This window comes from Haliaeetus leucocephalus, unplaced genomic scaffold, assembly GCF_000737465.1.
Source record: "Haliaeetus leucocephalus isolate CR32 unplaced genomic scaffold, Haliaeetus_leucocephalus-4.0 Scaffold605, whole genome shotgun sequence".
In the NCBI taxonomy this organism is placed as follows: Eukaryota; Metazoa; Chordata; class Aves; order Accipitriformes; family Accipitridae; genus Haliaeetus; species Haliaeetus leucocephalus.
Genome location: NW_010973041.1, coordinates 6,258,597 through 6,284,010, shown reverse-complemented (window position 1 = coordinate 6,284,010; position 25,414 = coordinate 6,258,597). Strand labels below are relative to the sequence as shown.

The 25,414-nt window shown below is 38.1% G+C and overlaps 1 long non-coding RNA gene across 1 annotated transcript; it reads left to right on the top strand.

Annotated features, from left to right (window-relative positions):
* The first annotated feature begins 696 nt into the window (after window positions 1–696).
* Window positions 697–23,753, top strand: LOC104838412. Its single transcript, XR_775059.1, has 4 exons — window positions 697–767; window positions 1,472–1,540; window positions 3,567–3,629; window positions 23,680–23,753. It is a non-coding gene; the product is annotated as an uncharacterized LOC104838412 (long non-coding RNA).
* Window positions 23,754–25,414: the final 1,661 nt, after the last annotated feature.

Sequence of the window (25,414 nt, the reverse complement as noted above, 5' to 3'; positions counted from 1 at the left end):
CGGCTCTCCCGGGCGGGATGCTCCGCGGGGCTTGGGCTGCCCTCCCGAAACGCCGCCGGCGCTCCGGGGCGGAGGTGGCGTTCGCCCCTCGGATGCCGCTGGTTGGCGGGTCTTGCCGCTTATGGCCGAGTTGCCCTTTTTTTAAGGCGTTCAAAAAAAGCCCTTTGGCGCGCCGCTTTCTGAAGGGCGAGTGAGTTCTTGGGGACCGCAGTTCCGCGTCGTGACTGAAGTTTTGTACCTCAAGCCCGGCGGGTGGTGGTCTGTAGCGGAAAGAACGAGGGGGTGCTGCTGTCTGCCGCGTCGCCGGTGCCTGACAGCAGTGCGTATGTGGAAGTGAACTGATTGACACCTCGCCCGCAAGGTTAATCGATAATCGGAACGATTTCTCTTGTAACGCTAAGTGCGTTTTTATAGGCAGCCGTGAAGCCCTTAAATACGCAGTAAGTTGTTAGAGCGACAAAGCTTACCCAGTACGTGGTCCTCAGAAGATCTTTTCTCACAAGTTTGAAGCATTGCACTCCCGTTGCTGCGGTCGCGTGATATACACCAACTTCTTGTCTTGCGTCTCGATAAAGTTTCTCAACTTGAAAAGAAGTAATCAAACCAAGTTCGTTATGTCTACTGCCAACTTCCCTCACTACTTTTTAAGTGCTAACGTGATTGCTGGTATTTTTTTCCTTTGCCTATTGGTATTCCAGAATCCAAGGCCTCGGAAGTCTGACAGCGGTGGAAGATTCAGCTGCCCCAGGAGAGTAACTGTGCCTAAGGTCAGTAAAGTACTTTGCTGTTTCCTTTTTTTTTTTTCATCATAACAGTACACATACATGAAAATGGAAATGATCACTAAAGATCAGCGGTGGCAGGTACTAACCGATCGACAGCCCAGCCAGGGGGAGCGGCAGGACCAACGCCCCATCTGCCGCCTGGTGTGGGCAGGGGCCGCGGCCGGCACCGGGGAGGCCAGCACGGAGCACAGATGACGGTGCTTCTAACTTCATGGAGAGACATAGATATTATTAACTTAAAGTGCATGCTGTACCTCAGTGACCCGTAAAATCTTACCTGTGCTTGAAATCTAGGAATTCTGAAACAGAAGTTAGAAAGACTTTTTTGTTGTTGTTGTTGTTTCTGACGACTCAAAGCAGTGCAGCCCAAACTTTTCTGATGTCTTTTAAGTCTGTTGCAGTGGAAGCCTTGATAAGGAGGCAGATTGACAAGAACACTCTCGGATAAATGCTGGTTAATCAAAATGCACATACATTAAAAAAACTTAATGAGTAATTTTGCTATGATCAGCATTTTGTCACATTAGCTTTGAAACTAATTTCTAGAGAATTTCAAAAGAAAATTAAGGAAGTTCTCACCGGAGTGAGATTATCCTCTTTATTAATATCAAATGTGCTTATGAGGAACATGTAATTTTTATTTTTCTTTTAAGCCATTTGACAATACAAATCTTTTTTTCTCCTAGGTTGTGGAATTGCCCTCTAAGCTGAGTGTATGGTTTGCATGATATCCCTGTTCACTTTCAACTAGTATGGTGAGTTTCTTTTGGAAACTGTTTTTTAATTTTGGTAAAGTTTTTGTTATTTCAGTTGAGAGAGGAGGGAAGGGGCATGTGTCAGTTAGTCTACTGCCCTGAAATACTAATATTAAAGGTAACTTAAGGTTGACATTCATTCTGTTCTGAGTAGAAATAGCATAAGCAAAACATACGTAGTTCTTAAATTGTACAAATCTGACATCACAAAGTAGAACCTTCCAAATAAACTTGGTTGTCAGAGAGTAAAGCAAAGACTAAAGGTGCATTAAAGGTGAATCAGTTGGGTGGTTTTTAAGAAATGTTCTTAAGTAGAGCTTTTTAGGTGTTTCAGTAATGATACAGGTGGTTGATCATAACTGCAAGTTTGACTATGCTTTGAGTTGTTAGATGCTGCCTGTGACGCTTCGTGAAGGCCTGTTTTTTGGGGTGTGATTTTTTTTTTTTTTTTTTTCTTTTTTAGAAGATGCTAAGGACTTTCTGAGAATTGGACTTGATTGGAGGATTTCCAAACTGTTAGGTGAAAATGCAAGCTGTGAAGACCATGACTGGTTAAAACTGCCCTTGCATGAAGAATTTTAAAATTTTTCATAAACCAGCTTGTGACTTCTTTGTTGTTGCTGTTAAATGCTCTTAAAAATAGGAAGAGTAAAATAAGTAAAATTACACTTCATCAGCACTAATATGCAAATTAAATACAGGGACTGATTTATTTCTCTGGGATACTGAGGCTAATTTAGATCTAAAACTTATATTTAGTAAGGGTAAGAATACATAGAGGAGCTATGAAGAGAGAAACTATTTTTATTTGGATCAGGAAGATTCTCTAGAAAGCTGTAAAAATTCCACTGTTTTGTGGCAAAGAAATTGGCTCTTCATTGCATTTGGAGGAAAATGTGATTCAAGTTAAACTGATTAAATTCAAAGAAATTAGTAATGGTATGAACTATAAGTTTTTGTTGACTATTGAAGGCAGCCCAGATATGTATATAGATGTATATTTTTCTTTAACTGAGGTTAGTGACTTCCTTGTGGCTTAGTAAGAGAAAAAAATCAGGAACAACAGTAAACACAGCAGCTGAATTTATATTTGCAAGTTAAATTCAGCCACTCTGGTACCAGATTAAAAAGATTTCAAAAGGCTTCTGAATTCTGGAAGATGATGTTCAAATTCTTAAAGAGATGTCAACCACTTGCATGTTATTATCCTTAGGTTTCTGGCTCACAAGCCTTTTTCGGATTTATATTCTACATAAGTAGAATTACCTGGCTTACTTTTTCCTGTAGTTTCTTCATCAATACCTGTTTCTAACCCACTTTGAGTGATGTGCTTATGAAAAATGTCTAATGTAGGCCTAATGTGAATGAAATCATCCCTCCTTATGAGCCTGCTGTTCACTGATCAAACTTGTTTACTACTACTATGTGATACAATCAGAAATGGGAATCATCTGTCACAATCAGAAACATCAAAATAGCGTAATATAAATTGATCTCATAGTTTTCTTACCAGTTGTCAAATTACTATTTATTTGATTTGGTCTATAGTCAAGAAAATTAATCTGCTTAGGTACCCTGTGGGGTGGAGATAAGCAGTTAAGTATGCTGGGTCCTACCAGGGAGTATTTATCAAGTTTTCTGCTAAACTAGTCCTGTGCTAGCTGAAGAACCTGTGGAAGCATTAAGTGATTAGCACAAGTGTGTTTAGGTTGACTTTCTTTTAAAGGATATCCTGATTAAACATAATATTGTGTCAAAATATGAAGATGAGAGTTAGTTATGTAATAAAAGCATGCCTACAGCTGCTGTTTCAAGGTACGGTTCTTAATTCTTTTCTTTTGCACTCATTAACTGTTGCATGGAATTGCACTGTTGCTTTTGGTTTTTCTGCTTTTGACCATTGTATATAATTTGTACTTCTAATTTAATTTTGTGCTGCCTAATCTTTGTGGAAGACTACATTTGAGAGTCTTCCCCCGCCCCCTCTCCTCATTTCAGCATGTGAAAATAGACCCTATCTTTTCAGGTCTGTGGACATGACTTTCATATTGGAGTAAGAGGCAGCATTTCTGACACCGCGGCAGACTGGGTAGGTGCAAAGGAAAAAGTGTTTTGACTGTTCCTGTTGCTACCACTCTTCCCTACTCTTGCTGTTTCCTTGTTAACTCAAGTTGTTCAAACTCAGGACTGTTGCCAAAAGTGCAGCACCATCCTTGGCAGCACATTTCTGCATCTCCCTTATGATGTAGCAATTGTTGTGTGTGAACTGCATAGTAAATTATTCTGGTACCATGCTGCCTTGCAGTTGTTAGTCACTGAAGGGGGAGCTGTAAGAACACAAGGGTGGGGAATGACATGACTGCCTCTGCTTGCTGCCGCCTTAGGGTCATCTTAAACTGACCAGGAGGCCACACCCTAAATTTCCTATGAAACCCAGTGGAATGAATGCTTATATGATTCAATAATCTAACCATTATCTCTGCAATTGACTTTCTTAATTACACTGTACTACAAGTAATTTAACTTGCTGCCATTCTTATTCATTAGGAGACACGGTGTATTACAGGGGCATTTAAAGTCAAGGCGAAGACATCATTCTTTCTCAATAGTGAATACCAGAAGCAAAGGAGCCAAAATAATGTTTGCATACGTACACTCTGTGCAGCTGTGCATATTTCACGCAAGTGCACAAGTGTATGGTGGAGTCAGTACTCCCTACTAGGATCCTACCATTCAAACAAAACATTACTGTCTCTTGGGAGGTGAGTTGTATTAATCATGGGAGTAAGGATGATCCAAAAACAGTTCAGGTACAGGCAGAAATCAAATCTTACCGTGTCTTCTGGTTTGGGATCAGACCATGAAGAGAAATCAGGGACTGGTAAGCCTTTTCTTGTCTTTAGGTGAAATGGTAGCTACATGTGCAGTGGCACAAGAGAAGGATGTGAAATAACTTCCATGTGTAATGAAGAGCAGGCCACTGCAGATCTGTCCTACTGTACCTTGCAGTGACTTCGTTAAGAGTATCGCTCCAACTTTCAATTCTTGCTTACTAGGTAATTCCTAGACTGCAATACTTTGAAAAAGGTCATAGACACTTTAAAGAGAGGATTCAAAACACATTTTTGCACTTGTCCAGAGTGACAACATACTTCAAGGGTAGTACTTGAGCATGCAAACTATGCTTCAAAGACTTCTGTATCTTAAAGGTCTTTCCAACCTAAATGATTCTATGATTCTATATGCCTTCAGCCTTTTAACTGTAGTATTTTCTAGGCGAGAAACAATTACAATACTGTTTGGCAGTCAGCATGGAATGCATGTTGCCACAGTGACCCCCAAAACCACTGCAAATTAAATGAATACAGCATCTGGGTATTTTACTGACTTGTAACATTGCCAGGTGACTTAGTTTAATTCATAAATTACATGTAATCCCTCTTGGTTTTGTTAGGCTTTCTTTTCCTACCTAGCTTTGCTAGGCTTGATTAGGATTTCCTTTCCGGTTCCATTTCTGTGGGTTTTTTCTTTGTTAATTTTCTCATTTTATTACCCACTATAGTCCATTCATTTTCTTACTTTTTTTTATTTGTCAGTTCATCTGTTTCTATTTTCTAGTCTCTGATTTCTCTTCCTGGATCCATGTATACAGACAAGTTATTTGTTCTGAGGTTGTGTTACCAGGAAAATTACTCTAGCTTCAGGTCTATTCCTTCCCCCTTGTTTTGGTTACCTGTCCTTTCCCAAAACACAGTCAATTGAAATCTGTAATGATTTTTTTGTGAAGTCATTCATTCACTGCACAATGTAAGACCTTGGATGTGGTGGAAGCTGTAGTGCAAAACTTAGTTTCTGTGCAGGAAACTTCTTGAACTCAAAAGTAGGGGATCTGTTCATTTTTCATTTGGTTTCTGTCAGTGCTAGTGAACTTGTTTCTGTGTAATAAAACTTGGTGGATGTATAGAAAAGCTTGCTCTCCTTATAAAACTGATCAGTTTTATAAAGATGAATACAAACTCCAGACATCCTCAGTCTCTTGAGCTGTTTGGCTGTTGTGGTTTAACCCCAGCCAGCAACTAAGCACCATGTACTATCTATCTATCACTCCCCCTCCTCAACAGGACAGGGGAGAGAAAATATAACAAAGGGCTCATGGGTTGAGATAAGAACAGGGAGAAGTCACTCAATCAATTACCATCACGGGCAAACCAGACTGGGCTTAGGGAAAATTGACTTAATTTATGGCCCATCAAACAAGAGTAGTGTAATGAGAAATAAAACCAAATCTTAAAACACCTTCCCCCCACCCCTCCTTTCTTCCCAGGCACAGCTTCACTCCTGAATTCTCTACCTATCCCCTGCCAGCGGTGCAGGGGGATGGGAATGGGAGTTGGGGTCAGTTCATCACACGTTGTCTCTGCTGCTCCTTCCTCCTCAAGGGCAGGACTCCTCACACTCTTCCCCTGCTCCAGTGTGGGGTCCCTCCCACGGGAGACAGTTCTCCACAAATTTCTCTGGTGTGGGTCCTTCCCACGGGCTGCAGTTCTTCATGAACTGCTCCAGCACAGGTCCTTTCCACGGTGTGCAGTCCTTCAGGAGCACAGACTGCTCCAGCGTGGGTCCCCTGCAGGGTCACAAGTCCTGCTAGAAAACCTGCTCCAGCATGGGCTCCTCTCTCCACAGATCCGCAGGTCCTGCCAGGAGCCTGCTCCAGCGCGGGCTTCGCACGGGGTCGCAGCCTCCTTCGGGCACCCACCTGCTCCGGCGTGGGGTCCTCCACGGGCTGCAGGTGGAGATCTGCTCCACCGTGGACCTCCGTGGGCTGCAGGGGGACAGCCTGCCTCACCATGGTCTTCACCACGGGCTGCAGGGGAATCTCTGCTCAGGTGCCTGGAGCATCTCCTCCCCGTCCTTCTGCACTGACCTGGGGGTCTGCAGGGCTGTTTCTCTTACATGTTCTCACTCCTTTCTCCGGCTGCCGTTTCTGTCTGTCCCAGCAACTTTTTTTCCTTCTAAAATCTGTTATCCCAGAGGCGTTACCACTATCACTGATGGGCTCGGCTTTGGCCAGCGGCGGGTCCGTCTTAGAGCCAGCTGGTAGGGGCTCTGCCAGACACAGGGGAAGCTTCCTTACAGAAACCCCCCCTGTAATGCCCCCCCCTCCCCGCTACCAAAACCTTGCCACACAAAGCCAATACATGTCCATATATACTGAAAAGATGGAGCATTCATGTAAACAAAAGATGTAGGCTTTCTGGATACAGGGGAGAATGTAAACAAAAATTAATGTTGTACTGTCTCCTGAGTCTCCAGACAGTCTGAGATTATGACTTTGCCCTCATTTATATGATTACTTTGTTAATACTGAAGCTTTAATCTAAAGGATGATTCCTACAGTGGCTAGTTTATTACTAATTGTTCCAACAGATGAAGCAGAGTTGGGCTGAGGAACAGAGACTATTGCATGAGAAAGTGTCATGCAGTGAGAAGCTGATAAACATTGCTAAGGTAGTGGGGAGGAAACAAAACACAAATGAGACAAGAAGGACAAGAACTGTGGGTATCATAGCTGTGACTATGTTTTTCCTGCATACTACACTACTCTCCTAGAAAATATTAAGTAGTAATTAAAAATTCAGCTTGTGAATAGAAGTATTGTACTCTATTGTTGATCTTGATGCAAATCTTTCATCTATTAGGACAAGAGCTTATTCAAGTAATACTTAATTTATGTGATGCACATCATCATGCAGATTTTTATTACTTTCCAACCACTTGACTTCAAGTGTGCAATTCTTAGAGCTTTTAGTCCTAGAGTTATGTGATTGTTTGAGAACATGAATCTTCCTTTTAAAAAATAAAAAATATCTGGCTTTTGTAGTTGTGGAGAAAAGCTTTAAATGTGAAGCTGAAAATTAAATACTCAAAAGGCAAACAATCCAAAACATATGTGTTTAGAGTGTCATGGTTAAGTTGAGAATGGAATTCTTTTTTTTTTCCAGACAATTTGTAACGCTCTGAAAACTTGTAAGTTAGAAAAAGTAGTTTCATGCTTTTAAATTGAATGATTGATCAGTTGAGAGACAAATCTTTTTGGTAGCTTCCTGTGAATCCATGGCGGGTTTTGGATGCATGGGAAGCGAGATCTTTTTTCCCCAAATATTATTTTCTTAAACTAAGTTATGTATGTTTAGTTCTGCAGAACAATAGAAATCAAAGTAACAAAAGTAAATATCTTTCATGCTACAAGGTAGAGCTGCTGATAAACACTGTATCCTGGAATCTTGTTTGTGCATTTTTCTGTTTTCAGAAGGAAGTAGGGTTAAAAATGAACAGTGAAAAGGGTGTGTTTCACAGACAAATTTTGCAGAATTTTGTTGATTGCTATTGTGATCCTGGCAGTCGTTTTCTTTTTTTCTCTCCATGCAATGCATTGTTAAACTATTTCCTTTGCAAGAGAAAAAAAAAAGGCACAACTCATCATATTTTGACTTTCATAACAATGTTTTTCTTTCTTCCTTTAACCTATTTACCATTACTTTGCAGTAATTTGCTAACATCTTCAATTTTCTTTCTTCATGTTTTTTCTACGGTGTTGTTACAGATCTCTTAGTAGTTGGTTTAAAGGTAGGAATCTCTTTATAGCCTTTCACATACACTGGTTACTTCTTTTATTATAACCCTTCCTGGTTTTTGCTGATGCCATGTTGATAATCATAAACCTCATGGTTTTGTTCTGTTTCTCTTAGCTGTATTTCTTTCTCAATTTTAACCTTTAATAATAACAAATTATAAACCAGATTGTCCAGTTATGGTACTTTTGTACTTTTTAAGGCTATGTAAATTTTCTTCTGCCCAAATTCTGCCTAACTTACTTGTGGGTTTTTTAGGTTACTGGTTGTTTACATCCTGTAAACATCTTCTGATTGGTTCATAGTAAAGCATAAAATGGCACAAAACCATACACAATATGACATTGTATAGATACATTTGTGATTTCAACCAAACCCCCTTAAGTTTAAGGCAAAGTATCATCTTACTGTACAGGACTTCATTCTGTACAGTGTTTATTTACAGACATACTCACACATTCAATTACTTATTAAGAATTAGGATGAAGATTTTAGTAAGGATGGTGTTGAGTGTCCTATTGATTGTTTGAAAAAGGAATATATTGAAGTAACTTTCTCTTGAAACAAAAAACCTGTGTTAACTCATGAGGAAAACCTAAATTTTCATCTTCACATATTTAAGCTTTAAACTAACTAGGAAGCATAGACATTAATCTTTATTGCTAGTAAAGTTTGCATTTAAACTACTGGAAAACAACATTGTTGGAAATCATAAATCGGTGATGATGCTACGAAGAAAAGCTGTCATCTTTTTGATGCACAGTTTCAAAGGAAGCTCTGCTTCTCTGTCATGATGCCTGCTTGGTCTCTGGAGCATTCAAAGTTTTATATAGATTCTTGTCCTTTAGGATGAGTTTAAAGCCTTCATACTGAGGGGAGGTATTTCATACTTTAAGAATGAAAATGTACATTTATGTTCATTTAAAAACTTAACTTGTCACACTAATTTTACAGGTCAAGATAATCCCATGCTCAAGGTTGCTTTTGTTGATAGTGGTTTATTTTACTACTGTGGTCTCCTTGCTCCACTGCAGCCTCTCCCAGTGACTCAAATCAGTTGAGCAGTCTCGACATCATATGTTAGAGGGAAGTACCTAGAGGAGGAGAAAAGCCTCTGTGATAGTGAATCTCTAGAAAGGCATGGTTGATATAAGAAGTCTGTGTTTTCTCTCGTAAGCTAATGATTTACTTCCTGGCATCTTCAAATTGCATATTGATGGGACATACACAATTTCAAGAGGAAAATATTATTTCCTTAGGTTCTTGCCCTGTATCTAGCATAAATGCAAAGTATATAATGTTATACTGTTCTGACCTGTGGACTCTGGTCATGATGTCTGGTTTGGACTTTCTGCATGAAACTGCAGGTTCGATACAGTTGGTAGTGGTGTATCTTATTTTAAATTCTGATGTAGTCAGTCTTAAATGTGACAGCTGGAAGTATAAAGGTGTCTGTACATCCAGATGCAGACTTAGCATTACTGAAATTTTTTTCTCTTTAGTAATAAAAGAAATGTAGTCATAAAATTCTGTGAAGTGTCATATTATTGTTCAGTTTAAGTGAACAGCAAACTGTTAGAGTGATACCTACATTTGGCCCATGTCAACTTCTGCTGTGAATTCCTGTAATACAGTGGATTGTAATGCAGTTCTACACCATGTCCTCATTCGAGTGTAAACTTCTTTGATGCAGAAATGGTGTGGTTTGTAATTTTCATTTCTCTTGCTCACTCACATTTGTGCAAAATTAGTGAAACAATAGTTGGACCTTACATTTTCCTATGCTTATTTTCAGACCCTAATATGTTTAGGGAGATGCAAACGTCTTTGATATTGGTGATGCATGTTTAGCAGTTCTCCTAGTGTACAAACTAGAAACCTTTTTGTTTTGCTGCAATAAGAAAGATGTCCTTCTCTCTACATGGGAATGCACCTCAATAAATTTGAGAAATTAACTTTTAAATGAGTGTGGGTTTACTGCTTTAAGTATGAATAGGCTGTATTAGTACACTGGGAAAGGAAACAACAGGGACATGGAAGACGTAAGTTATTCTGACCTTCAGATTAATTATTTTCAAATTAATCTGTTCAGTTTTATTGAAAGCCGAATAAGTGTGCAAAGTGTTGTGTAAATAAGAAGTGTGGAAAAGGCTTTTGGTAATACGTCTGTTTTTCCTGGAGTCTCATGCAAATTACTAAATTTTCCAAAGTCATATTTACTAATAAATTATTCTTAAAATGGAAATGCTGAAGTGCCAGGAATACACTTGTTTTATTATATAAATGCAGCCTGTCAGGGAGGGGAGAACAACCTGATCTGCAGATCCCTTTGTTACTTTAACATTGTTAATTTTGAGACTCCTTCATTTTGATTGGTTTTTGGATTGTTTGGTTCCCCATGTGTAGTCTGATATACCAAATACATTATCTAATAGTGATGCAAAAGAGTCATAATTCAGTTCCTGAGATTGTGTGATGCTGTTCTGTGTCAAGTGCAGTTAATAAATAGTTTGTCTTTGCTTGTTCTTCAAATCAGTAATAGTGGCAGAACACTGCTGAATTCTACCTGCTGCACTAGGAGCAAATTGATGAGAGTTAAGCTGTCTGTGGTTTACTTTGTATTTCACACCATTAAAACAATCTTCTTATGTGAACAGTAGTTCCAAAATCTGTGGGAAGCAGGAAAGTGTGTCATTCTATTAAAGGCAGCAAAAGGTAGAGTGGAAGTTTAATATTGACCTGCCTCCATGAGTAGTTGTCAGAATTGGGAAGGAACAGCAACAGTACTTACCAAGCTGTGGTGCCGATTGGTTTTGTCATGCCTTCATCACAAGGTACAGAGTAAAAGGCAAATTATTATTTTTCTTACAGAAGAGAAAACAAATGAAAAACAGTTCTGTGGTATACCCTACTCTTGTTGTTCTCCTGCTCCCACACTTACACAATTTTTCAGACCTTAAAGGGTAGAGAATTCAGTGCTTGTGTCATAATATAAAGGAGAGCTGCATACTATATGATACTTCCAACTCTAGAACACCTGGAGAGTTGAGGTTTCTATTTAAAATATCAGGGGTCTTTGTCCAGGAGCATTAGAGACTTATGAAATTCCTTGTGTTGATAGTCTGCATAGAGCTTTCTTCATCTGAGCTCAAGCTAACATGCTGAATCTATTTAATTTGATATTTTAACTTACTAAGGTAGCTATGCAGTTCTCTGAAAACAGTTACCCCTTTTAATGTGGTAAATACTTTCAGCTGAAAAGTTACATGGCTCAGAGAATATAATTTCTTAGCTTTTTGTCAATTATTATTACTTCCCATGTTACAAAAAATGGGAGTGGTTCTTTTCATAATTGAAAATGTTGTTTAATAACTTTTCACATTAATTCAACTGTCCAGTATAAGTCTACATACATATTTGAAGGCCCTTATAAGCAAAGGCTGAAGTAGACTCTCGGATGTGAAAAACACTGAGCTTCACTCTTAAATTTGTGAAGACAACTGCAGTGTAACTTCCAGGAGAAGGGGAGAAAGATTAACTTGGGATAACCAAGTAAACCAGTAAACTAGGGATACCAAACCCACTTTCTAGTACGTATAAGCACTATCACAGAAGGTATAAGAGGCAGAATTTGGTTTCTGTATGTAGCCTTCCTTTCCATGTTTCAGCCCAGCATGGAGTCCTCCAGGTTGTCTTGCAGGATATCATCACTGAGAGAGAAGGATGTGAAGTATCTTTCCTGGGGATGAGTCTCTGGCCTCCAGTTTGACAAACTATCATTTTAATGCGTTTAGTAATCAAATTATTTTTTATTGTAATATTGGGCACTTTAAAAGAGCATTTGTAGATTTAGAATGCTAAACAAGAATTTAACTTTTAGGAATTCTGTTTAAGGGAGAGCAGTCATTGATAGTTTACAATCATTGAAAAATTGACAGTGCCTTTATATAAAAAGGAATATTTTATTAATGTTTTCTTTCCCATTTGATAGCTTAGTTAAATGTTGAAATTGTGGAAAAAGTATTCTTAGCTGATTTCTTCTCAAGTCACTGAAATCCTTGTGAGGTTTTTATGCTGTGTATTATTTGTTTTTATTCACCTGTACTTGCAATGAAGGAATATTGCAAGACTTTTTGTGTAAGAATTGTAAAATATGATAAATCCTAAGCAGCTTTGAAATGTAACTACAAGTGTTGTTCAGAGAAAACAGGACTTGCCTGTGGTAGCCAACTGCTTGTAATAACCTATATAGGAGTTTAAAGATTATGAATAGATGTAATTTTCCTCACGCAGATTTCCTAGCATTTCAGCATCTGTACTATTTAGTTTCTCTTGATCGCTTTTTTGTGAACCACAGTTACCATATGTCTCGGCCTAGTGAGCTGACATCACTTGAGTAATTAGGGTGATGTTGGATGCCCGCAGTTTGACCTCTCTTACGTTGCTACATAGTTGTTAAGGATGGGACTTTCCTTAGATTAAGCACAATCAGGCAGGTGATAGGAAAAAAAAAAGTGTAATTCAGGCCAAACTGAATTTACGTAGGAATATTTGTCCGGTGACTCACTACACCAATCCACAAGTAACAGCTCAAAGAGGTCACCTGCTATGTGACCACTGACATAGCTAATGTGTTTCTACCAATTCCTGTGGCCCCCCAGTGTGAACTGTAGTTTGCCTTTCCTGGAGGGGAGCACAATACGCCTGGAACCACCTGCCATGGGGGTGGAAGCATAGTCCAGTATCTGTCACAGACCTGTGCAAATGGTTTGGAGGAGGACAGTGCCCCAGAACACTTAGAGTAAGCTGATGGCATCATAGTATAGGGAAACACTGCCCAAGGGGTAGATAACAAATACAGTTGAAATTGAACTGAATGTAAGACTTGCAATCAAAGAGGAATAAGGTGAAGGGACTTGCAGGACTAGAAATACAGTTTCTGTGTGTTAAATAGCAACATGGCCACCATTGTCTTCATGCTGACATGATTAGTAAGGTTGTGGCAATAGTTCCACCGATGAACATAAAAGGAAACAAATTTTATTTGGAATGGTAGGATTTTGGTGACTATATGTACCCGGATAAAGTCAGCTCGAGAGCCCGCTGTTCCAAGTCACCAGGAAAAACACACTTGAGTGGGGCCCAAGCAACAATAGGCCTTTGACCAGATGAAGCAATAAATTGCACATGCTGTTGTGCCGACCCCTGTCAGAATGGGTCCAAATGTCTGAAATGTACTAAATAAAACCAGTCAAACCAGTGGAGTTTATGGCAGAAAGCACACAGGGAGACAGGAGTATTCCTTGAATTCTGGAGCCAAGGCTGCTGTCAACCTGAGAAAACCATATCCTAACAGAAAGAGAAACATGAGCCATCTATGAGGGAATCTGGGCAGCATCTGCAGTGATGAGGGATGGAGTCACAACTGCTGCTGACTCCTTGGCTTCTGGTACTGGATGCTGAAAGGAGAAATGCCCTTAACTCATCATGTGGCAAGTTCTACCTGCCCTGATGGGCAGCACTGCTTACCCAGTGGGATCAGATGGTGAAACAGGGACATCCAGGCCTCTTAAAAGAGCTGATAAAATGGCCCCCAAATCGTTATTGGTGTTAGTCTCCCCCTAAAGGGAAGTTTGATTGACATTCAGAATGGGTTATTTTAAAATGTCTAGCCTAAATCATGATGAAAATTATTTTTTCCTGTCCACAGATGAATTGTTTTAAAGACAAATGTAATTTATACTTCTTCCTTTACTTAGATATTGATTTTCATTGTGTGGTATAAGTCATTACTGTGAAGGATACACTATATTAACACATTTACTTAAGTGTTTAACATGTTCATATCTTTAATGTTTACTCTTGCTTTTGGATATGTTTCGTGGCTTTTTCTACTTCAGTTAACTTGTGTTTGTGTGCATGTATGTTGTGTGGTTCTGGGAGAATATTCTGAGAAAATATTCTTGTATGCTTGTTTTCTTCTTAAAGTCTTTCCTGGGCATCACCTGTTAGAAGTGTTAGATTTTTTTGCACTGAGCTAATATGTACATGCTCATATTTTCAGTTTACATGGGAACTGGAATGCTAATAAAGTGACAAAATGCTTTATTTTTAAAATAGTTCCTAGTTAAACAGCACAACTTTCAAATCTGTTGACTATACATGAACCAAACTGAGTTAGCATTAGGAGATCTCTTTTCAACAGCAATTTATTCTTCATTGTTTGATTGCTTCTTTTGATAGAGACAGCCCAGTTCTGGGAGTACTCACCAGCGTTGCCTAAAGTGACATACGAATCCATAAAAGTAAATGAAGCATGGAAAGAGTATAGGCATGTTGGAAGTTGAGCCTGGCACAAGTTAAGTTACGCTAAAGTTGGAAATGTTGGACAGTGTTAATGTGAAAGACTGAGCTGGCAAGTAAACCTGTGTATGCAAGCAAAGTCTTATGAATTCAGAATGCAGTGTAGGTATACTGCTTCAAGAGACAGGTTCGATACAGAGGTAAAGCTATAATAATTAGATTTTGTGTGTGAGTTATTAAAATCTCCCAAATGTGACGTGGTAGTTGTGATGCTCAATACGAAGCTTGTATCTGTGACAATATTTTCCTCCAATTATCCTCCTGTAAAAGTCATAGTAGAAAAAAGGATACAGAAGTTTTTATGCTATTGAGAGAAGGCAGACTATGAGAGGCTGAAGCCTGGTATTAACTTTTCTGATTACATCCCCATAAAACTACAGTGTCTTGTCTCCACCTAAGTTTTGTAGTTGGATGGTGCTAGTTTTCCTGTGAATAAAAATGCAGAGTCTGTCTATTTAAAGAATGGTTAGAAGTAGGCAGGTAAATGATGCAAGTATTACAGTTGTTAAACTCTTTTTGGAAGAAAGCTCTTTTTGGAAGAAATCAACTACAGATTGACTGTAAAAATCTCTTGGAGAAAAATAGACATTAGTGACTCATTTTTAATAAGTAACTCTACTTGCTGTCTCCACTGTGGAATGTATTATGTATATTGTCACCTTTTCGTTATTAAATCTAAGCAATACAGATAAAACTTCCTCCCCTTCGCACTGTTGCTTACTCTAGCCTTCACACCATGTCACTAGTGAGAATATGTTTTCATGAATGCCATTTAGCACTTTTAATGATGCTGAAAAAGTGGAGTCTTGTTTCAGTCTCTTCTCTGTTACTCTGACCTCCAGATCCAGCTCATCTGAGGACACTAGGCTGTTGTTTTGTTTTTGTTCTTGAAAAGTGTTTTTTGAAGGGGAGTTTGTCTTTTGTTTGGTTGGCAAATTAAATTTGCTTCCCTTTTAGCAAGAGGGAGTGGAACAGAGGGAAAGGAAATGATGCAGTGAGCCACTTACCTTTGTGGCAAAACCCCCATTAATTCAGCTGGGATGCACTGTGAAACCATGCTATCAGGTATGCAGATGCAGCTCTATGATTCTGCTGCAGACAAGATCATGGATTATTTTTTCATCAAATTAGTTTGTCCATTTGGTTCACAGTGGGAAAGTATGATGGAAATGTGTGAGAAGAAGAGCCTAAGATGGTATTTCTTTTGAAGATTTTGCATCAGAAAATTCAGTTCCAGTGTTAGTATGAATAAATTTCTGTTATTTCTGAATTATAGTCTGAATTAATTGTTAGGTTTCTGTTCAATTATCTGTCTCTATTACATCCATCAGATCAGATGTTTTATGACTCTTATGTATATGGGATAGTAACATTGTTAGATATAGATTTTCTTGGTAGATTTAAGTAGTATTTACAACACCTTTTAAAGACTAGGTTCTGCAATTAAATGAGTCAAACTACTAGTATGCCTTCTCCTGCTCTACATCCTAAAAACTGAAAGCAGCAATTTACCTTTATAGGAAAATATCTTAACAAGTAGCCAAACTGTACGCCTCAATGTTAGTGAGGACACATGCAAACTGTCTCTGGAAAAGAGAAAAAACACACAGTATTATAATTATGTTATATATTAAAAAATTCCTACTTAATTCAAATAATGATTGAGTAGCTCACAATTTAAGAAGTGCCTTTTGTTACTGGGCCTGTGCACATTCCTAGGCAAGGGCTTGTGGTGAGTCAAGCAGACAAACCAACTCTTGCATCCTTCCTGACGTTGCTGCTTAAAAAGCTCAAGGTATTTATACCTGGCATATATTTAGTTGCCCTTTTATTTTAGGGAGAAGGGAAGAATAAAGATCTTAGAATGGGTAGAAAGCGGAGAAGGAATGCTCAGCTCATATTTATGGCATGGGGCTGAGGTCCTTTCAGAATCTATGTTTTCACTTTTTCTGTTATTGTAGTAGGTGAGTACTGTTAATAATAGAAAAAATTTTCAGTTAAATATAACCTGAATTCTTTAAATAACAAGTACCTGAATTTCTGATTTCTGCTACTATAGTGAGGGTAAACATGAGTATTAAGTGGTGATAATGAAAGTGACTACGTTCATAAGGTTGAAAGTGCCTAAAATATGACTTCCAGGCTTTTATTGTCAGAGCTACATTTTTTCCCCACTACCTATTTGTAAAATTAGAGTACTTGTTGTTTGGAGTTCATTGCTTCTTTATTGATTTTTAGTCAAAGTCTGATGAAATTTTATGCCTCACGTGTTGCATCGCAAAGGCACAGAGTTGGTTTTGTGCTAGAATTGTACTTCAGAACTCTTATATAGTGGGTGTGTTTTGTATTTTTAGATTATTTATTAGACTGTGGCAAGGCAGTTATTTAAAATGTGGAGACTGTGACCTGCTTTGCCAGGTAGCTATGGATGCAGAAGTTGCTGTTGTGGATGCTTGCCAGTATGGATGACCAGAAAATGTGCCAGAACAGTTGGATTCTTCTTTGCCTCCTTGCACTTTTAAGATGTTTCCCTAGTTTCAAATGATTTTAAGTTAGCAGTTTATCACTACAGCTTGTGGTTTCTCTGACTTTGTGAATGGATGGGAGTGTTGATTAAAGCATGTGAGACACAGTTGGTGGTGATTCTTGTATTAATAAGATGTGACCTTGGACATACAGTAGAATTGGATGATTCATTTAAAATTCTTTTCCAGCAAAAGATAGATAACACCTAGATAACAGTAAAAGCAGACAACTGTTGAAAGTAAATGGTCTAGGTGTATACCATGCAGTAAGGGGTTTATGTGTCTGTGCTAGTTGGTATGGTGAGAGGCAGGGGGAAAGGCACTGCTCAACTCTGGTGTCATGAGCTTTTCACTGCCTCCTTCCCCTCTGTCCTCCACTGTCTCCCCAGTGGAGTATGAATGCTGTAGATTAGTAAAGGTTATCTCCTGTTCCATATTCTTGCTGCTGACCTGGAAAACAGATATGTATAAACTAGAGATAAACTCTTTGCAATCCACATAGCTCCTGGGTGTGATTTGAACCAATGCAGTTAGCATTTATGTGGTTTTAAAAAAAAATACATTTTTAAAATTTGAATTTCTTCATTTTAAACTGCACATCAGTCTTAAAAAACAGTCTATGGTGGTAAAAAGAGAAATAGCTGTTTAAAAGAAGACAACATGACAAATGTGTGTGTGTAGTCAGTTTTATTATTAACCATTTTTTTCCAGCTGTTTTATAGAAAAATGGTGAAATGATTCCACGATTCTACTATTCCATTAACTACATTGCAAAAGTTAAGGTGGTGTGACTAGACAGTTTCTAAAAGTATTTTGTATGCAGTTCTTGAACCTGATGGATTTGAAATTCTTGCTAAATACTTAATGTAGTGTATTTGGGGCTATTTTGGAGTCCATATTGTTTTTCCAACTTCAGTATGGCATCAGCCATTAGGAACTGTTTATTCAAGTTATTGTTGTGTCATAGAAACTTCATATTTAAGAAATTGTTCTATCATGATTAGGAAAGATGATTTAGTTTGTGTGACAGTACATACTGCTTAAGCTTTGCTAATCATTTGTTGTTCTAAAAATCATGCTGTATCTTTTCATTAATGAAATCAACAAGCCTAAACCTTGATTTTTCACTTTTTAATTACTGTTGCATGACTCCCGGAAAGTGTACAGTATCTTGTTACCAGGATAGCTGGGAGCTTCAGTAATTGGTAACAGAGGCTGTAGAGCGGGCTGTGTTGCTAACAGAGCCACTGAGCATTCAAGCCTGCAGAAGAGAGGCTATCTGTGCTAAAACAACGTGCTTCTAGGATGACTGATGATCAGCCTCTTGAGCCAATGTGTTTGGGAGGGGTCTTTGTGTGGAGGAAAGGAGGCTTACTTGTTTGTGATCATTGCCTATAATTTCCTTCTGTTTCAGCTTACTGAAAGGGCAGCTTTTTCTTTGTAAGGTCAGTTTATTTATTTTTAATACAAATATATGACTTTGAAATTTCCCTTAGTTTACATCCACTTTCTTCAAAATCTTTTTATTTTGGCATCAGTGACATTGTACTTCACATTAAATCCTGGTTTTGGAAGTAGGAGTTGCATCTTTGTTGCAAACACGGTTTGTAGAAGAAGGAATACGCGAATGTAACAGGTATTTAGAGAGCTTATTGCAGATGTAGAAGATAATGGAAATTTTCACCCTTCTCATGACCCTTAGCTTTTTTTCACAATCGGATTCTATAAAAATTAGTAAGATATGCATTAGAACAGTTAATTTATATTTAACAACAATTTTTCACTGGTATACCTTGAAATTGTCATGTTTCAAAGTGTGTCCTTTTTGGAACAGTAATTTGTTTGTTGCCATGTAGAATCTTGTAGAAAAATGTAAAAACCTTTAACTTATATGCAGGGAGAAAGGTGCTTTTTGAAGGAATTATTTTGCCTTAAAATTGGGCCCCCTTTTTTGTTGTTCTAGCTATTTTATAGAAAAAAGCTGTGATGATATCCTTCCTGATTGTTGACTTAGAAATAATAGTCTACAAATGTGACTAGCTATATTTTAGGAAAACAAATAATACATATTTCAGATGAGATATAAGTTTCTCTGAGACTATCCCATTTGTAATTAATTGAACTGTACTGAGGAATTTGTGACTAGCAAGGAAGAGAGAAGGAGAATACTGCAGTTGAAAGTTGGGAAAAAAAGATGATTTTGTTTACATAAAGCCTTTTTAAAAATTAAAAGGCTGTTTATAGGATTCGTTGATTCCAGAAGTAACCTTGAATAGATACTTGCCATTGTTTTGACAAATAGTCATGTTCTAAAGAAGTAGAGTCCCAGACGTACCCTCCTGTTTCCAAGTATATGTGACTCACAAAGACTTTAGAAACCTAGAGTTGTTGACTTTCAGATGTTTGCTATACATCTTTGCTATGAGTGCAGCATTGTTTCTACTTGAATTGCAGAATCATTAACATCTATTATTATCAGAAATTTAAAAATCATAGAACAGCTTAAGTAATTTCAGGAAAGGCATCTGTAGCTGTAGTCTGAAGTTGTGTAATATGCCTTATTTAGTCAGGGAAATTGGCTATGGTAGATACAGAAGAATAATTTGTTTCATTAACCTATCCCCGAGTGATACACTTTGTAAAGGCCCCTTACTGGGATGGTTACTTGGCACAATAAACTTCTCCTGTTTTTAAAGAAATGTCTGAAATCAAATTATGCTTTTCAAGCAACTGGCTTCTAATTTCTACTTGATAATTAAAGGAAAGAATAAACTTGAACTAGCTGTAAGGTATTCTACTGCTCTTACCTTACCTGTCACCATTTAATAAACCCAAAGAAATGCAAAAATATTGTCGTGAAATAGGAGAAGTGGAATGTCTTATGGTTTAAGAAAAAGTATTCTTAACATGTTAGGAGATAATTAATGTGTTTGGAATGATGGGATGCGTAAGGGAACAGAGGAGGGTGTTCCAGCACTGGGCTGGTAGCCATCCTTTTGTTGGACAATTCCACTTACCTACATTTCCCACAAGTCCAAAAGAAGGAATATTCACCACGTAATTGATACAGTCCTTCTGACACTCAAACAGAACAATGGTGCTGCTTTCTGTGAGTGTAGCTTTGTGCTGGAAAAGGTGCTTATCAGCGAAAGGTCGGGCAGCCGTGCTTACTTGCCCTGCCTTGCCTCTTCACCTTTGCCTGTGAGCCCTCACAGTGAACGCGTGGAAGCAGCTCACTTAGGTTAAGTAACTGTCTCGTCTTGGACAGTTGTCCTGTGAAAACTGAAGCTGTAGTGATGGCATAAGGGCAGTGTAAGCTGACATCCCTGCTGAAAGAAGTGCTTGTCGAGTGTCTATAAACTGCAGGCAAGTAAGGATGTCAAGGTGCTTTTGTAGGCAGGATTTGGCTGCTCTGACTGTTTCTAGCTGGACTTAAACAGTGAATAACTAAGAAGTAGGCAACTGAAAACTAGTATAGAGAGACACACTAGGGGCACAGTAGGACTCTCTAGCCTCTGTAGAAAGATTCAGTAAGAATTTTGTAACATGCTTCCTAGGCCACACTAACTTGTTGTGTGGACTTTTTCAGCACTCAAGGCCTTGCCAACCCTTTTACTGGATCAGTCTGTAGTAGATCTTCGTCACCACATTAAATGCTTCGTGTTACAAAGTATTTAAGAAATACCTTTCGGCTCTATCTAGAAAAGAAGGAGATTGAACAAATGGGCTTCACAAACTTGAATTCTGTCATTTCTCTGTGGATTCTGTATGAATAGGGGTGGGAAGACACTGATGAAGTAAATGTCACCTCCTTTACTAATCCAGAAGACATCCAACGTATGACCATTGTAATGCCACTTGCAGGAGAACTGTCATGGTGTCAATTTATCTTTTCACTCTTCTAGAATGTTTTTGCATTGGGTTTGTTTTTGCTTTCAATCAATGACTGAGAAGGCTTATCAGTTATACTGCTGGATAAATGATGAGATGTTGAAAAGCATCTTTACAGTGTTCTTGTACTTTAGAAATAGCTTGGTCATCTGCCTAAAAGTAGGTACGTAACTTAGTATTGGTATCAAAAGTTGTAAGCTGAGTTATCTTTCAGATTATGCTTGATTTATAGACTTTCTGTGTTATCTGTGATAGTAAGTTCTGGTCCTTGCAATTTGTTTTAAAGATCTATCTGCCCATCAAGGTGTTCTGTTGTAAATACTCAAAGTTAGTTAATATTTTCTGTGGCATCCTCTGAGAATTTTGCCCGGAAAACAGCATCAAATTTATCAGTTGCATTTTCATGTGCCAAGCCTACAAAGTGTCTAATGCTGTAAGTTATTGATGCAGGCAGTAAAATTTAAGTTGAAAACAAATAATTTTTGTTATAAGTTATAAATTCCATGAAATGTGTAAGTCTAACAGTTCATATCTTATAGATTTTTCTCTTTTGTAGAGTAATACCTAGACAACTTACACTAATTTGGAAAAATCTTGCCATTAGACATTTTCCTAACTTCTGCGAAAACTATAAGTACATAGCTTGTCAACATAGTAGATTCTGGTTTCTGCACTAAGGTGCGTATTTGAATCCTGAGCTGAATCAACTAAGACAACTTTTAAAAACAGAAGAGGCTGGATTTGTTTTTTTTGTTCTGAGAAAGTCTGTTGTGTTTTTTTTTAAAGTCAGTGCATATAAAATTAAATATGAAATTGTGAGAATACATGTTAAGTCATTGAAATTAACTTACCTGTCAAAATAATAATAGATGTATTTGAGGCCAGTGTTTATAATGAAACCACAAAATAACTGAAAGTTGCTCAAAAAAGGCACCAGCTGCCAGAGTCAGATGTGCTAAAACACAAAGATTTTTCACAGCCTTCTTGAAAAATGCAGATACTTCTTCTGTTGAATAAATGCTAAGTTAAAAAACAAGCTAAAAGCCCCCATAACTGGAGTTACAGCAGTAGTGGTTTTTTTTTCCTCCCCTCCTGTAAATAAAAGGAATGGTTGGCTTAATAAAAGACTATCTTTAATACTTTCCACCACTTACTAGCTGCACATATTGCTGCTTTTGTTTAATTAGCAGGATGTGCACTTTACAATCAAAATATGCTCTTTAGGTGTTCAATACCTGGATGGTGGCATACTGAAGATACTTCTAATAACTAAAAATTAATACGGATTTTGGATGTTAATTACGTTCCAATATCCATCCAAATAGAATATGATATGTATCAGACCTCTAGTAATCATTTCATTGACAAACTTTAATGAGATTAATTTAAAATGTGACCATCCAAAGAAGCATAACTTGGGCTATATGATGTATGGTATACTCTATTGCTCAGCTGAATAGGCTGCTCTTTACATTAGCCTGTATTTTTATTGCAAATGGATTTAATTGGTGGCAAATGAAAACAGTTAGAATTGGGATTTCTTTAAAATATATTTATGTAACAGCTTATAAAGTGGTCCTCTCTGAGCGGTACTTCTGTAGCCAATACAAGCCAGCATGATGGCTGCCAAAAGGATGCTTTCTTAGTCCCATCTCCTCTTCAGTTATCCCTACCCCTTTCTTCACACTGGATCCTGGCACTTTTCAACCCCTTCTTCTGCTGATAAACTAATCTAACTCAGCATAGAGTGCTGGCAGGTTGGAGGATTGAGTCATCTCATGGAAAATCTCTTGGGCACCAGCGCTGGTGCGAGATAAGCGACTCATGACCTTGAGCAGGTGGGAATACTGGGGTAAGGGCAATAGGAACTTCTCCTTCCACCAAAGTGGTGAGGAGCTGTTTGGATCAGCTTTTTCCATCTTGTAGAACACTCCCTTAGACTCAACTTTTCATTAAAATGCTTTTATGGAAGAATGTGGTGAAAATTTCAGAAATCTTAATTGCCTTTTAGAGGTGTTGTCGTACCTTGTTTCTTGTTGGCATTTTGAAGCTGGTGCTTGGCTGGCATACTAGAGCAGTCTTAAAGAGTAAACAGACTTAATTGGCAGCTAGGCACTGATTTTTGGATGAAGAACCTGTAGTGCTCAAACTCTTCTCTGGTGATAGTTAGACCCTCAAATTATCAGTATTCTTAAAGCATATACTTTGATTTTCAGTATTTTTTCTAAATGCGTATGATCCACCATCAAGTTCCTAGGACAAGGATAAGGTTTAAAAAAAGGTGCCACAGGTATATTTAAATATGTCTTGAGTTAGTTTTGCTCAAGGTCCACTGTGTCCAGTCACAAATGCTGACCTTATCTGTGTAGCTGTGTGTTTACTCATATCTGGAAGCAATGTGGTATTGCAGACTCAGAGCTTGCAGCCAGCTCATCTCTTTTCATAAGCATTTGTTATTCTTGGTCTTTTAAAATGTGAACTGTAGTAGGATAAATAGTAAGAGAAGAAAAGTGTAACACAGCCGAACTTGTTAACATCTTGAGACAGAAAGAAAAGCTGTGTAGTTGGCATTTTTTTTCCCCGAAATAGAACTTCACAGCAATTGTGAATAATGTGTATAGAAAGGGGGTGTTCTTGGGAAGAATAAATTACAGGAGTCTTTGCACTTTTATATCAAGCCTTTTCTCTATAACAGCTTTTACTAGTAACGTTGTCTTTTCTTTTTTAGTGTGGCCCTCAGAAGCTTCTTTCTTCTGGTGTCAGTAACAGGCCTTTCACCATGAACAATTCTACTCCAGCTACAGGTATACATAAAAAAAGATTGTTATCACAGTTCTTAAACAGTGTGTGTTTTCTCTGTAAATGTATTTTTTTTGTATTCTTTATTGTCACCATGAGCAGCCTCACCATGCCTGAACTGTAATCTGATTCCAACAGTAGAGCCACTGGAGTCTATCCAATTCAACGACAGTATTGAGGAGCTCCAAAACTCCAGCTGAAATGGGGAAAAAAAAAAAATAAATTCTGTAATCATGATCAAGCAAGGAGCATTCTGGACAGATTGTCAAGTGCCTACTCAATTTTCCTGTATTTGAAAGGAATTTGTTTTGATGTATTTCAAGGCTGTCAGGATTACAGATACAGAAGATGAATATCCTGTATCAATCTCAGTCTGGTGGACATAGGGCACATTATGTGGATTTGTGCTGAAGAGTTAAGCTGATTTCCTTGGGTGTTCTTGTTCCTGCTTTCCACCCCACTTTCAAAACTTCTTGAGCAGCAACACAGACAGTCCTGTGATTTGTTTTCAGATGTTTTCCTGCCAGTTCTTGTCACCAGACAATCTCTCCATGGCTTGAGATGAATGGTAGTGTTTTTGCAAGGGAAGCAATAGGAAAAATGATTTCCCCCCCGATCAGATGTTTTCTTGTCTGGTTCACTACATATATGCATGGAGTGTTGTTCAGCAGAATGGTTTTTTTGGGAGATGGTGGGAAATTGGATAGACACATGCAGGGTAAGGAAACTGGGTCTGTTTAAGCAATGTGTTGGCTCAGTATGAAACCACAGCCACATGTTTCTTCAAATATGTTAAACTAGTACTACCATCCAAAGAAATTTATGATCTGCCCCACTCTGTGTTGAGAAAGATGCGGGAAGTGTATTTGGTTACCTGTAGTTTTAGATCAAACAAAAAGTTGAAAGAGAGAGAAAGCTGGGACTGTTTTCTTTGGAGGTACTTTCAGCTTAGGTGAGTTTGAAATATTAATGGTCCATGGCTGCATAAGTTAACTTCAAGTAAAATAAATTAACTAACTCATGACATAGATAATTGCCTGTCAACAGTGGTTTCCAAATAGTTGATTTTATAATGGGGCAAGGGACAGAGCAGATGACCTCTTGATAAGCATCTAAGACTTACTTGCTGTATTTCCAATGGGGGATAAGGAAAATGAAGAGTGTGAGGAGCTAACTTGAAGATTTTTTTCTTTTTGATTTCTTCGACTTGCACATGTCAGACTGTTCATACTTCTGCTAATCAATTCAGTGTGACATCCAGAGGCTTCTGCTTGGCTTGAAACAGTATTAGCTTATAACTCAGTAATTTAATAACTGAAGTATTTCAGGCCTGTGTAGATGGTATTTTTGTGAGAAGAAACCAGCTGGCAAGGAATATAAATTTGTATTAAATTCAAGTGGCTTTTATTAATTGTCCATGCAACCACTGACCCTTCATAGTGTCCAGGGTGTCTAAACGATATTAAACTTTAAAATAAGATAGATGGGTTTGTATCCTAATAAATCTAAAAAAACCCTCTAATTCTCTTCTATAACTCTATACTTCATTTTGGGTTTATGTAATCTCTGTTGAGATGCAACTCTTCACCTAATACAACTGCTTCACCTGCAACATTTTTTTCATCTGGTGGGTCATATATCTAAAATATGTTTTGGGTTTCTTG